This window comes from Anoplolepis gracilipes, chromosome 3 (genome assembly GCF_047496725.1).
Source record: "Anoplolepis gracilipes chromosome 3, ASM4749672v1, whole genome shotgun sequence".
Lineage (NCBI taxonomy): Eukaryota > Metazoa > Arthropoda > Insecta > Hymenoptera > Formicidae > Anoplolepis > Anoplolepis gracilipes.
The window spans coordinates 8,740,979-8,753,976 of NC_132972.1; the positions used below are offsets into that span (position 1 = coordinate 8,740,979).

Genomic DNA, 12,998 nt, shown 5'->3' on the forward strand with positions numbered 1-12,998 from the left:
TCATTCATAAAAAAATCGACAATTATATAGAATCAGATACGCTTTATTTAGAATTAAACGGGAAACGATGCGATCTATAACTTGAACAATCTTTTTCAATAAGTATTAAGAGTTGTGAGCGTATGAAGCTTAGAATACCAAACTCGCGCGCTCATCTGTCCGGTGATCTAGCTCGACTTTTATAGGTTCCGAACGAGGGTCGAGAGATCTGAACGTGATATAAAAGTCGGTCGAGCGTGGCTACTCTCTTCCTTGTTTTTCTCCGAGACCAGCAGCGTAACATGAGCGATATTAACTTTCCTTTCGCGGCACGTCGATCCTATGTTGATAAGGAAAGGGATTGCGCAGGGGGAATGTAGACGAGAAAACGCACCCCCATCCCCGCGAGGAATCTCGCCCTCCTGCATCTACAAAAGGGGGAAAAAGGGAAGCGCGGCAAAAATTCGCAAAGAAAAATGTGATAACTTTCGATGCGCGCCGGCGAGATTTAAAGCGATCATTTGGGACGGCCGTAAAGACGGTTGCGCAGGCAAGAGCTTCTCATGGAAGATTTATCTATGTCACACTGGAAATTTAAGTATCGATGGCGCCAGCTTTTCACCTTAATTGACAGCTATATTTCAAGAGTTGAAAAGAATTAAATTTTGCATTCGCAAGAAATTCAGATCTCGTAAACAGATAGCTAGAAAAATTGTTCAGTATTTATTCGTCAAAAAATTGAAAAAGAGAAATAAATATTATAAGAAATTGCGAGCGTAAATGAAAAATTATCTCGATATTAAATTTTTTGAAAATTTATTGTTCTAAAAATATTGACCCCTATTTTGTTTCATACTCCGATCGTCATCGATTTGAAGGAGCTAATCTGCGCAGTTTTCCTTCCACGAAACCACATTAATAACTAGGAAATAACGAAAGTTGAGGACGAAAGAGAGTCCTCGATAGCGTCGTGTCGCACAGTCTTTGTCAATTAAACGATAATTAACTTCGTTCCCCGCGAATTCCAGCGATATCGATTCCGATTCACTTATTTTCTCATCAATGGGGAAGTCCCGTGAAAGCATCTGCTGTTACAGGATATAGTATTAACTTGCGGATGAGGAAAACTCGAAAGGGGAAGGATAGTAGAACAAGATAGCGCCTAATCTCAGTTAAGAAAAAGTAAACAATCAAGTCGAGTGAATGACTACCAATTTAATTAAGCGCTACTCAAGATTACGAATTGTAGGTTGTTCATTTAATTTAGCAACTTTGAACTTCTGTGCTAGCTAATTCGAAAGGCATTCGCATCAATTTATAGATCCGCAAGAAATAAATATCCAATATAACTTTATTTATTAACTGTATCCTTTATTTGACACAATCCAAATAGTCTTATTTGTCAGCAACTTAATTATATCAAAATCACCATAATGATTATTTTCTCTCTTCCTTTATGTAATTTTAAAATAGTTATTTATAAACTTACTTAATATATATTTCTTCGTGCGTGCGCGCGTGCGTGTAAGTGTGCGTAGGCAAAAGTTGGAGATAAAACAAGTTGTTTATCTCATGCATAGCTTATGTAGTTTATATCCTCTGTGTGAAAGAAAAAGAAATCCGCGTGCGCATCACGCAGATAAAGCATGAAGAAGCCACGTAGACGTAATTTCATATTCTACGTCACACAACTTTGATATCAAAAACGCGCATTTAATTCATTCTTACACCTTAATGCTAAAGGTTGCGCAAAGGTTCTCCACTAGACGACAAGAAAAGTATATACGCAGTATGTTTTACAGAGAGAGAGAGAGAGAGAGGGACAGAAATTGAGAACGGCCGCGCGTGTATTATTATTTTACTCACGTTCACGCGGATTCCTTGATATTCAGATCGGAATCACGCTAATTCATACCAACGGAATCGCCTTGCACGCGACGACCACGCGGAGGAAAGATTCTTCGATATTCAGGACCTCGCGTCAAATTTGCATTTAGATAAAATACAACGTCAACATAAGCGGGACTGTGATCGGATACTCTGCTCAAACGAAAATCTAATCTAATGAACAGCAAGCGCCTCGCTAAGTAATTAAATAAGTGCGACACACAAGCGTATGTCTAATATATACTAGAAAATTATATCATAAATATTTATTCTTGCGACACAAGATATATAGTTGCATTTATGAGATTAATTTAAAAATTATATATTTTTCAATTTTAATAATAAAGCTCGAGGTTTTCATATCATAAGCTTTCTCTTCTCCCCTTCTTTCGGCGATGTGCCTACACTTTGTACATAAAATGACATAGATTAAACTATGGATAAGTAGTTGCGTAGTTGCAGAGCTCGATTTAGCTCATGCGCGAAGATGCGGAATCGGGGTTATCGTCGCGCCAAACGACGAGACGGTTCGAGATCGAAAACAATCGAGGTTCGTTACTAGAGCGGTAACTCGATAGCCGCCGCTTAATGAGCGTTTTCAGCAAAGTTCTAAAGAGGTATTTGCACAAAGCTCCACTGTTAATCGGAACCTAATTAAGTGAGGATAGAGCGGCAACGAAAGAGGGTGGTGAGCAAAATAAACGAGATAAATAGCCGCCGATCCGACAGATTCGCACGGAATCATACTTCTTACGTACATACGCATATATATAGATATATATATATTTTTGAAACGATTTATCTCCGCCATTAAACCACTTCGGAGTCAACAACTATCGGTCGATGCTGTGCAGATATTCATATATTAAATATTAAAGAAATATAAAAAAAAGAGACTTGAAACAATAATATAACAAACTATGCATGGTTGCATGCAAGGGAATATATCTGATAAAATTTTTAAAATTCTTCCCTCATATTTATGATTTCAATCTCAACTTATATCTCTTTTTCAACAGAAGATAATTTAATTGTTATATATCTCCAAGAATAAAAGAATTTTATTTCAATTATGAATATAATATATGTATGTACGGAAATCTCCTAAAAATCTCTATATATTTATCTCTGCAAACAATTGAAAATTTTATTAAAAATTGTAACAACTAACTGCACAAGTGTTCGAGAAACCTCGTCTTTAGCATGAAACGTTTTGCGTTTCCTCAAACAGCGTGTGAAGAAGAACGGCCGGTCACGACTCGTATTATCTCGTTTCATCGCCGCCATAACGAACCTGGCCCTCGGAATTTCCGGGCCCTTAAAACGGACCTTCCCAAATTAGGTGGCGAATTCTCACCCGGTCCGACGCCGCCTACCGTGTCGTTTCTGCTCTCGTGCACGTGGAACGGAGTGAATGACCCGTTATCAGGGACAGAAATCGAGAACCAGTTGTCGCCTAAGACCACCTACGTGTCTCGCATCGTATGATTTTTTAAGATCAGAGCGATCAATGGCGGTTCTGCGTACGGGCGAGAGAGAATGTCTTTATAAATACCTTTCTTACAAGAGTAAGAACAGTAATAAACAAGAATGATTACTCCAAAAAGTGGCGCTTTACGCTGATATTAATGAACCTGAAGTTTCAAAGACGCTTTAATATCGAGACATTATCTAGAATCGCTTCCTTATTTATTTTTCGTAGCGAATTACTTAAAAAATTGCCGTATTTCTTAACATTATTATTGTCTTTTATAATTTGAGAGGTAATTAAAGAAAGCTTGGTACAGTTTCAGTTAAAGCACAACCGTCTTTAATTATTTCGATTGAGTGTTAACGATGCCTGGCACGCGTGATATAAGAATCAAATTTAGGAGACGCTGTTTTCATCCCAATCAGCTTCAAAATTGCCTCGCAAGTCACTTTTCACGGCGGAAAAACGACCGAGAAAAGATATTGAAAGTCAAAAAGCGACGTTCGATTTTCTTGTATTGCCAGGTGACTCAGCAGTCCCGGCACGCTCTTTCGCGAAATCATGAACGGATGTACGAGGCGGAGGGACCCGAAGAAAGAAATACGCTTATCATGTCCCAACGGGGCGAGAATATGGGAAAAATAAAATCCGCGCGGACGCGGAGTTTCTTCTAACCGTACATGACTGGCAGTGCGCGTCAAGTATAAAGCCGGATTGACATTTACGTCAATTTAGTTCGACTCGAAAGTGCGCATAACTGAGTAGAACGTAAAGCGCTATAATGTACCGTCGTACGTACCTGTGGACTGCTGGAATATCGACACTTTAACCATAATATCCGTATCAAAATCTGTATTTGACGTATCTAACTTTCCCACGATACTTTTCTATCTCGCGTCCTAGTTAAATGGAAGTATAGTGAGAGCTGAAAGAAAAGGATATTTTAGGATATTTTTCTTGTATAAAGATTTTTAATCAAAATCTCTCGTCGATATAGTAATTTTACATATTTTGTGAAGACGCTTCGTATCAGAACTTTGTTAAAAATTGTAAAAACTATGAGGCAATCTCTGTAACAATAATAGCATAATAGACTGCAGGGTTCGGTTTATTCTACATTATTATTTTTAAACGAGATTTTATTTAAAGCGTCTTCGTCACATGTACTATCGATATGTCATAAGACATACTAATTATATTTTTATTAAAACTATTCTTTTGTGTCAAAAAAAAAAAAAAAAAATTTACCAAAATAATCTTTCTTTCGACTCTTCTTCTATAATAGCATTTTCGTCATAAGAGATTTTTATTAAAACTATCCCCTTGTATCAAAATAAAATTTTCCCAAAATATCCTTTTTTCCGACTCTTCTATCACACAATAACATTTAACTTATGAAAACAAAATGGGAACATACGCGCACTATATCTCGTTCTATTTAAAACACGAGGACGTTGAATAAAAGCGTAAATATAGCTTGATCCATCTTTCTCTCCCTACACCGAGGAAGCATTACTACCGTTCCGGCAGATGATGTCGCGTTGTTATTGCTGACCAGAGGCGGGGTGTCGCGTTCCGCGATGGCGCGGAATTCCAGCGGGGCGCCGTGGCGTCGCGCGTTTTTATCGCGTAACTCCGTATGGCGATATACCGAATTGGGTCCAAGTGGGGAAGGGGGAGGGTGGGGCGGTAGTAATCGCGTTGCGTGTGCGACGGAACGGGCGACGTAGCGTGTGCCGTGATTTGTGAGCGGGTGAAGCGTTACACCGCGATTCCCGCGTCGTTCCGTGATGCATCGCTGCGGCACGCGTCTGATGACACAGCTACGCGTACATACGCAGGGATGAGGATTCGGGGCCAGGAGCATGGCGGGATGAGCGGAAGGGAGAGGGAACGGGAGGGGAGGGAAGGAGGATGCGAAAGCGTGTGTGTGCACGTGCGCGACCGTATCCCGGGATCGACGTGCGTATCTCCCCGGGATCAGGTAAAATCTAATGCCCTATTCGTGATTCGCGGGGCCGCAGTGTAATTGGAAAGTTGGCGAAAATCGGCAGTCACCGCCGCCACTTTGCGCGTATAACGTTACGTACGCTGTCATCATCTACCCTCTCCCTTTCCCCCCCTCTTTCCAGGTAACACAAGAAAACTTCAAAATTTGATTCTTGCGTTTCTTCGATTTTTTTTTTTTTTTTTTTTTTTTTTTTTTTTTTATAAAATACTATGCCTAAAGTCGACATTTCTTTTTTCCTTTTCGTCGCTATTGAGTAAAATATTATCCTCTCACTGTATATGTGTTTTATAGGTAATTACAGATAATTCTTTAGCGCTAAAGCGCTCTGTGCTATATTTAATTTTTTACGCTGCAAAAAACGGTCTTTCTCTATCATCTTGGACTTTATATTACTACGGAATCTACCCTCGTTTTATATTCGATATTAAATGATTAAAAAATGTTAACGTATATAGATATGAGTTTAATTCATAGTGCTATTTATAAGTTTATTAGACGCAAGTTATCATTGCACTTTGCGAAAGCTTGTACGCTAATAAGCTCATAAACAGTGCTATGAGATAATAGCATCTTGTGGGGTTTTCACTGTAGTGTGTATTTCGCGATCGCGATTCTAAATCACTCGTTACAAGAATTCGTTCTGCGAGCTTTACGTTGTAACTTATTAGGGCGCTCGAGGAGGCTGCGATTGAATTTATAACACATTGTATTTACGATATTGTTATAATATCGTAGACTTTGTTAACGAAGCTGTAACACAACAAGTTATAATCAGACCCGCGGGCTCACGACGATATATAATATCGCCGAGACTCGTAAAGCATTCGTGGGGAACAAGCTTTTTTTTCACTACTGCAACGTGATCAGCAGAAAACTAATACTACTATATGCGAAGAGAAATTCACGCTCGTTCCATCCATGAATTAGAAACCGGTGCGCGTGGTCCCACGGCGACTAGATTCGATGCATCCGTCCCCCCTTCCCCCACCCCCTCCTCCTGACGTGTGTGCCCCGTGACACACGAGTGCACCTGTTTCGTGAGAACCTGGCGTACGAAACGCGTTGATTCAATTCGAGACTGCTATATAACGCGCGAAGACGAGAACATTGAAACGGAAAAGGAAATTCGCACACTTTGTGCGTCGATTCATGTTCAGCCGATGCTTAATTCTTGTGTAAGACTTGGGATCGATCGGCGATCATCGAACGCCTCCAAAGATTGGGCTCAAGTCAAGTTGCGCCCAAATTAAAATTAAGGCTGTGATTATGGACTTTATAAGCTCGATGTAAGTGCAAATTTTAGATCTCATGCCAATTTTTCCGCCAATTATTCTTTCAGAGAATATTCATTATGAATAGAGTGAATTAAAATAAAAGTGATATTAGTATATAAATACCATTAGCATACTAATGCGGATGTTTTCTGAAAAAAGAGATATTAACAAAATAATAACGATGTCATGATCTTTCTGCTACAATAAAACAGTTTTTCATGCGTCTGGATAAACAGGAAGCCGCTTATGTTCTCGGGCGTATTGTGAAAGTCGCAAGTTACCACGGTATTATATACGGTGGACATAGCTTCGATAGAGACTCATGGTCGCCGATTCCTTAACAACAATTATAGGAGAGGAGGAAACAGGAGAGTTAAGAATCGATCGACGTGATTATCTGTATGAAGCTGCAATATTGCTTCGTGGCTATAAACGATATTACACGAAGTCCTAAAAACCCAGGGCATGTCTTAATGTCAAATTATTCAGAGCAAGTTGGAAAAAAATGACAAAATATCGATAAACTTTATAAGAAATTAAAACCTGAAGAATCTCGAGATTAAAAATCTAAACTTGTAAAATGATAAAATTATTATAAACTTATAAAATTTATTGTAATATTATAAAATTATTGTAAAATTATTTTGTTAATTTTAATGCAACAAAATTTTAATTGAACGTCTGATTATCAAAATATTCATAACTTTAATAACTTTTCACAAGATGACAAAATTCTCTCTGAAAATTTTCGCGAAAAAAAAATTCAGCTATTCTAAGAAGTCCATAATTTCGAGACACCCTATAGCTTAATAGATAGCGCGATCTCGCGAGTCCGAGCCAAGACATATTTTCCCCCCTCCCTCATAATGCCTTTGGATCTTTTTTTCTCAGATTCATTCACCATTGCTTCTTCCTTAATTCGCTCTCTTCCAGTATAATTTCCTCGCCGCGTTAGAGCTAATAACATAAAGCACTCTGTGCTTTTCGTACAAACGCTGATGCACATCTCCGGCTATAACAGCGGGCAGGATCTCGGAGATATTACGGACTCGATTATACGCGCGGGATGTTTCACGACGAACGAAATAATAGCCGCGCTGTATTATAAATAACGCCGCTAAAGTACGTATTGTTCGACCGGAGATATAGCGAGGAAAAAAATATATATTTCGGCATACAATCTCGATGATTTCTGCACGGTCACGCCATATATACGTACAAAACATTTATTTAAGAGACCACCTCCTAATTGTAAGTAATGTTTACGAAGTACTACGAATTTAATCGTTTAAATCTAAGATGTGATTTTCAAAAACGAATCAAAAGTTATTTAAATATTTTTTGTCTTTATATAATGGTATTATTATTAGTTTATTGAAAGTTTCATTTTTTTGTAATGTTTTATTTATATAAGATATCTGAAAAAAATATATTTAGTAAATTACAATTTTTGCACACAATTCTTTGAAAAGTTTTACATAAGTATAGTTATGTCAATTTTATATGGAAATATGAAGAATTTTTGGAATATGAACAAATTCGGTTTTACAAACTATTTGATCTCACTAGCCTTTTTTCACGATTCAACCTTTTTTTTAATAGTTGCCTCTCGTCTTTCTTTATTTAAAAAAGTTTTATTACTATACAACTATTTCGATAACAAACATTGACAGATATCATTTTTTTTAAGTAATTAGATTAAAAAGTATAATCACAGAAAAAAGTAATTATATTAATTTAATATACTCTCAGTAAAATTTCAGTGAAAGAAATAATGAAAGCCATAAGATGCAGCTGGCGAAAAAATATATCTTATATAAATTAAAAAATATATACGGAAGATTATACATTTGCTTTATATGCAAAGAGAAGTAGAAGGAGAAATAAATAGCGTTTTATTTCCTCTCTTTTACAAAGATTAACTGATCGTTATTTTGAAGTTTTTTTTTCTTCATATTAACATAAAGAATTCATGCATTCAAGACTGAAAACTCAAAAATAGTTTTTGTTTTTCGAAACACGTTGCTAGAAATAAAAATACGTGAATTGTCCACATGGTGTCTGATATATATGGTCAGCGCTACCTACGCAAAATCATTATCCATGAAGCCTACATTCCGTATCGATTCGTGGACAGTGTCACGGAAAATGCCAGCATACCGATGCCCGAATGCGACGACTTCGATGGCGGAGGCGGGATGGGTACGCCGTCCGACGTGTGGGATGTGCAAACTATGACGGAGAAATTGCGAAGAGAGACAATTGAACGGATGAACCACAGTCATTTGGACATTAGATTATTGCTCATTGTCGTGGGAAAAAAGTTAAAAATCTGTTATCAATTAAAAAGAATAATCTAACTCTTTTCGCATAATTTACTAAAGAAATGATTTAAGAAATTAATATTTTATTCGCAGTCGCAAATTAATTTCTCTATTTTTATTTGCATTTATAAAAAAAAAAAAAAAAAAAAAAAAAAAACGAGGAAAACAAGCATGTTAACGATAAGAACATTGAACAAAATTATCTGATGGAAAATCAGAAAAAGCTGAGTTGTTAATGAGAATTAGCATTAGACATCAGTGGAATGAACAGCCTTAGAGCAACGCAATCGCAATGCCGTCCGGAATCTCCATTTTCCATACTGTTTCATTCACGGCGCGTTCTAATTATTCCCGGAGGCTGGCCCGGTGCGGTTTAAACCGTACTCACGCATGCACGCGCGATGCGCGCGACGATGAGATAAGGTCGGCGAACGCAGGCACACAAACGGCAAATTTCACGGCAAAATTTATGACATGTCGAGGGCGTGTAATTATCGTCAGATACGGCCGTTAACGCTTTATGAACCACCGAAAGAGGTTAATGCCGTCACCCCGAATATCGGTATGACTGCGTGCGAACGAGAGGCATGATCGGAAACGGATGCGGGGGAGCGCATCGCGCGGAGACGTATTGCATTCGCGCCCGCCCGATGGCACCGGCGATATTAATCGCGATAATAAAACGCACCATCGACGTAACGATTGGTGTGATTACGCCGCATCCCGCGTGATCCGGACCCTATTGCCCGCAATTATCCTAGATTCCTAAAAATGATAACCGTGCGCAAACTCTCAATCGTTTTAGCTGCAACGCGATTATTCTCTCTCCTTCTCTCCCGGATATTCACTCTAAAGTGCGTTAAATCACGTTACCGGTTTTGAATGTGATATTCACGAATATTCGCTCTCTCTCTCTCTCTCTCTCTCTCTCTCTCTTTCCAGGGCGCGAGACGTATCTACATCGCGTCAAATTTTCGTTACACGTTCGACCGATTTATCAAGCGAGATTGCGCATTCCGGGAGGGCGATAGCATTCCCGGAAACGGATAATGCAAAGATCGAGCTAGACCGGACTTACGTCCGCCGGAACTATTTGAAAACTACTCCGAACTGTCGGCTCAACTGAAAGTATGTGGCGGCGGGGATTGTGCCCGGGGAAACCAGTACATTATTCATGGGAGTAAGCATTACGAATCTCCATCCGGGAATAATGCAAGGACGTCCGCGGCGTGAGCGGTGTTATAAGATTAACAGAAAACTTATTGCGCTCAACGCAAGATATATAACATATTACGAGATTTTCACACCATCGCTAAACTCATCGTCCGCGTACTTTCTCCACCGATCTAATCAGTATATGATAGAAACAATGGTTGCGTGACGCGACGCGCGTATAAAACGGGAAGCGCAAAATTGTATATCGTCCGGCAACCTTAAATGAAGAGATATTATTTTAATTAAAAATGATAAAACACTGTATATTCCTGTACATCTATGTTTCTCAGGATGTAGACAGAATTCTGAAGGAATTCTGAAAATATCCAGACGCTATTGAATGGACATATTAAAAAAAAAAAAAAAAAAAAATTTATAATTGTGAAATCTCGTGTTTTCGAAATTAAAAAAAAAAAAAAAGAGAATTTTTAAAAACTGGAAATGGAGTTGTAGTATTATTAAAATGGAGAAACAGGGGCATTTCCAAACGTAAAGTACACTTGAACAAATATCTTCCGAAAGCAAAACGAGGTAAAGCGATATATCGCCGCGCGATATTACCCTGTATTTGTATTTGCTTTGCCATTTCCCGCGGCGCAATGTGTTCTGCTCGGGTGAGCCGTAACGCGAACGTATCGATAGGCAATTTCGCATCTGTCTACCTGCAGTTACTATCGGAAGTAGTCGTGTAATCTACGGTACCTCGGTGTATACTTCACAAAATGTAGACCGGGAAAAATGTCGGCCGCATATAGCGACGTTACAACTTTCTCTGGGACTGTCACGACGCGAAATATACATACTCATTTTACGAGAATCGTCGCGATCATGCTCGGTACACGATACGTTGGTTGCCGCGAATGAGACACGTTGTTGTAAAACAATATATGTAGGATGGAGCTCCTGTCGTTTACCGTAATGCATTTACACGCTGACAATCACTATTATTGAACGTTTAATGTGACACGAGATAATGAAAGCATTAATATATTAATACATCAAAATATGTCATAAATGTAAGCGGCGATATAATTGAGGTAAATTAATTGATAGCGATGCCAGCAACGAATATATTATACACATATGATAGAGCAATCTAACAAAGTATGTAGGATAATATTAAAAATTTTTTACAAAAATTTACAAAAATATATGCTATAGTTTAAAAAATTTTAGCAATCTCGTATTTGGGAACTTCATCAATATACACATGCGAGCAAGCAGCTCTCCATGATTGTAGTTCTATGAGAACAAAATGTGCACGCAAAGTAGATCTCGACAATGTTCTAGGAACATTCTGGTTGTTTACGAAAAACACTATATAGAAGGGCTTGCATTTTCGTGAATGAAGAGAGAAGCATCCGTAGAAGAAAACCACTCAAAATGAAATGTTCTGCTGTTGCCGCGAAATTTCCCTTTGAACGCAGCGTTTATAGATCGACGTTACGTAAAAAGATGAAGGTAAGAGAAGATTTGCGGAAGAAAAGAGAGAGAAAGAGAGAGAAGGAACAAAACAGCGACATAACAATGCGTGTAACGAAGGAAGCGTAAACGGCGACTAAATAGGGCGAGAGAGGAGAGAAATAGACAGGATGGAATAAAAGAAGCAGAGAAAGAGGAAAGAGGTGAAAAGAGAGGGAAATCAGTAACCCTCGCGGATCAGGTAACCCTAGATTGCCCATTTCCAGTTTACTGCTAATTCATTCAAATTGTATTTGTTCCCAAATATACATTCTATTCCCCAGGCTATCTCGTTCCATCCTTTCCCCTATATGTGCATGTATATATACAAGGTGTCTCAGATTCCATGCAGTTTCTTTCATATAAGAAATAGATTTTTTAAAATAAATATTGTATATCGATTGTTTCCAAGTTATAAGTAAAATTTCTCGAGAGAAATAGGTTTCAGGCAAAGGAGATTTGATTGAATTTTAAGCAGACCTCTTTCAACATGATTTTAATCCAAGAAAAAATATATGTATAAACACATATTTAAAAATAAATATAGGAATACCTTAATATATAATTTAATACAAAAATAATTATATAATCATATAATTTACTACAAAAATAGTAAGCGTGAATTAACCGATTCATTTTTTAAAATAAATTTAAAACTAATTTATATTAATGACGCTATATTGACATAATTATATTTATATTAATTTGCTAAAAATTAAACCAAAATATTTGATATGAATTTTTTTAAAAATATATTTTTTATTTATGCACACTATTTACAGTACTGTAGTTAATCCCTTCGCTTAAAAAAGAATTGTATACAGAAAAAACATAAATACATTTAAAAATTGATCCGCTTGAAAAAAAAAACTCCTACAAATGTTCTCTTTTTATTACGTAAAAAAATCTGAACATTTGAAAGAAATCTCGGCATTTTGTGCAATACTAAAATAATAATTTTTTTACAAATATAACTTTTGAAAAGTAAATAAAAAATGTATAAATAAATATATGAATAAATAAAGTTATCTAAATACAATTTTCACATAGCAATCCTTCTGCATACAAGAAACTATCATACATTTTTCATAGCGAATCACATTTGATATTCTTAAAAATGTCGAAATCTTTCACATAGCCGTCCTTGAACTATTTTAATTATTAAATAGCATAAAAGATGACATCTAATTAAATTTTTGTTAGCGGAGAAGTCGCTTCCTTAAAATGTCACGAAATTCATGAATAAAAGAAAATGTGAAAGACTCAGAGCACCCTATATGTACGAGCTTATACGAGTATGCGCGCTAGAATGGCGACGTGTGTAGCATATTACACCACGATATACGCCTTGTTCTGTAACAAATTGCTGCACCGTA

The 12,998-nt window shown here is 37.3% G+C and overlaps 1 protein-coding gene and 1 long non-coding RNA gene across 23 annotated transcripts in view; one reads left to right on the forward strand and one right to left on the reverse strand.

Moving 5' to 3' along the window:
• Window positions 1-12,998, reverse strand: part of LOC140664093 (protein muscleblind) — a 378,997-nt gene that overhangs the window by 194,423 nt on the left and 171,576 nt on the right. The window lies entirely within an intron of this gene.
• Window positions 1-12,998, forward strand: part of LOC140664096 (uncharacterized) — a 241,066-nt gene that overhangs the window by 49,045 nt on the left and 179,023 nt on the right. The window lies entirely within an intron of this gene.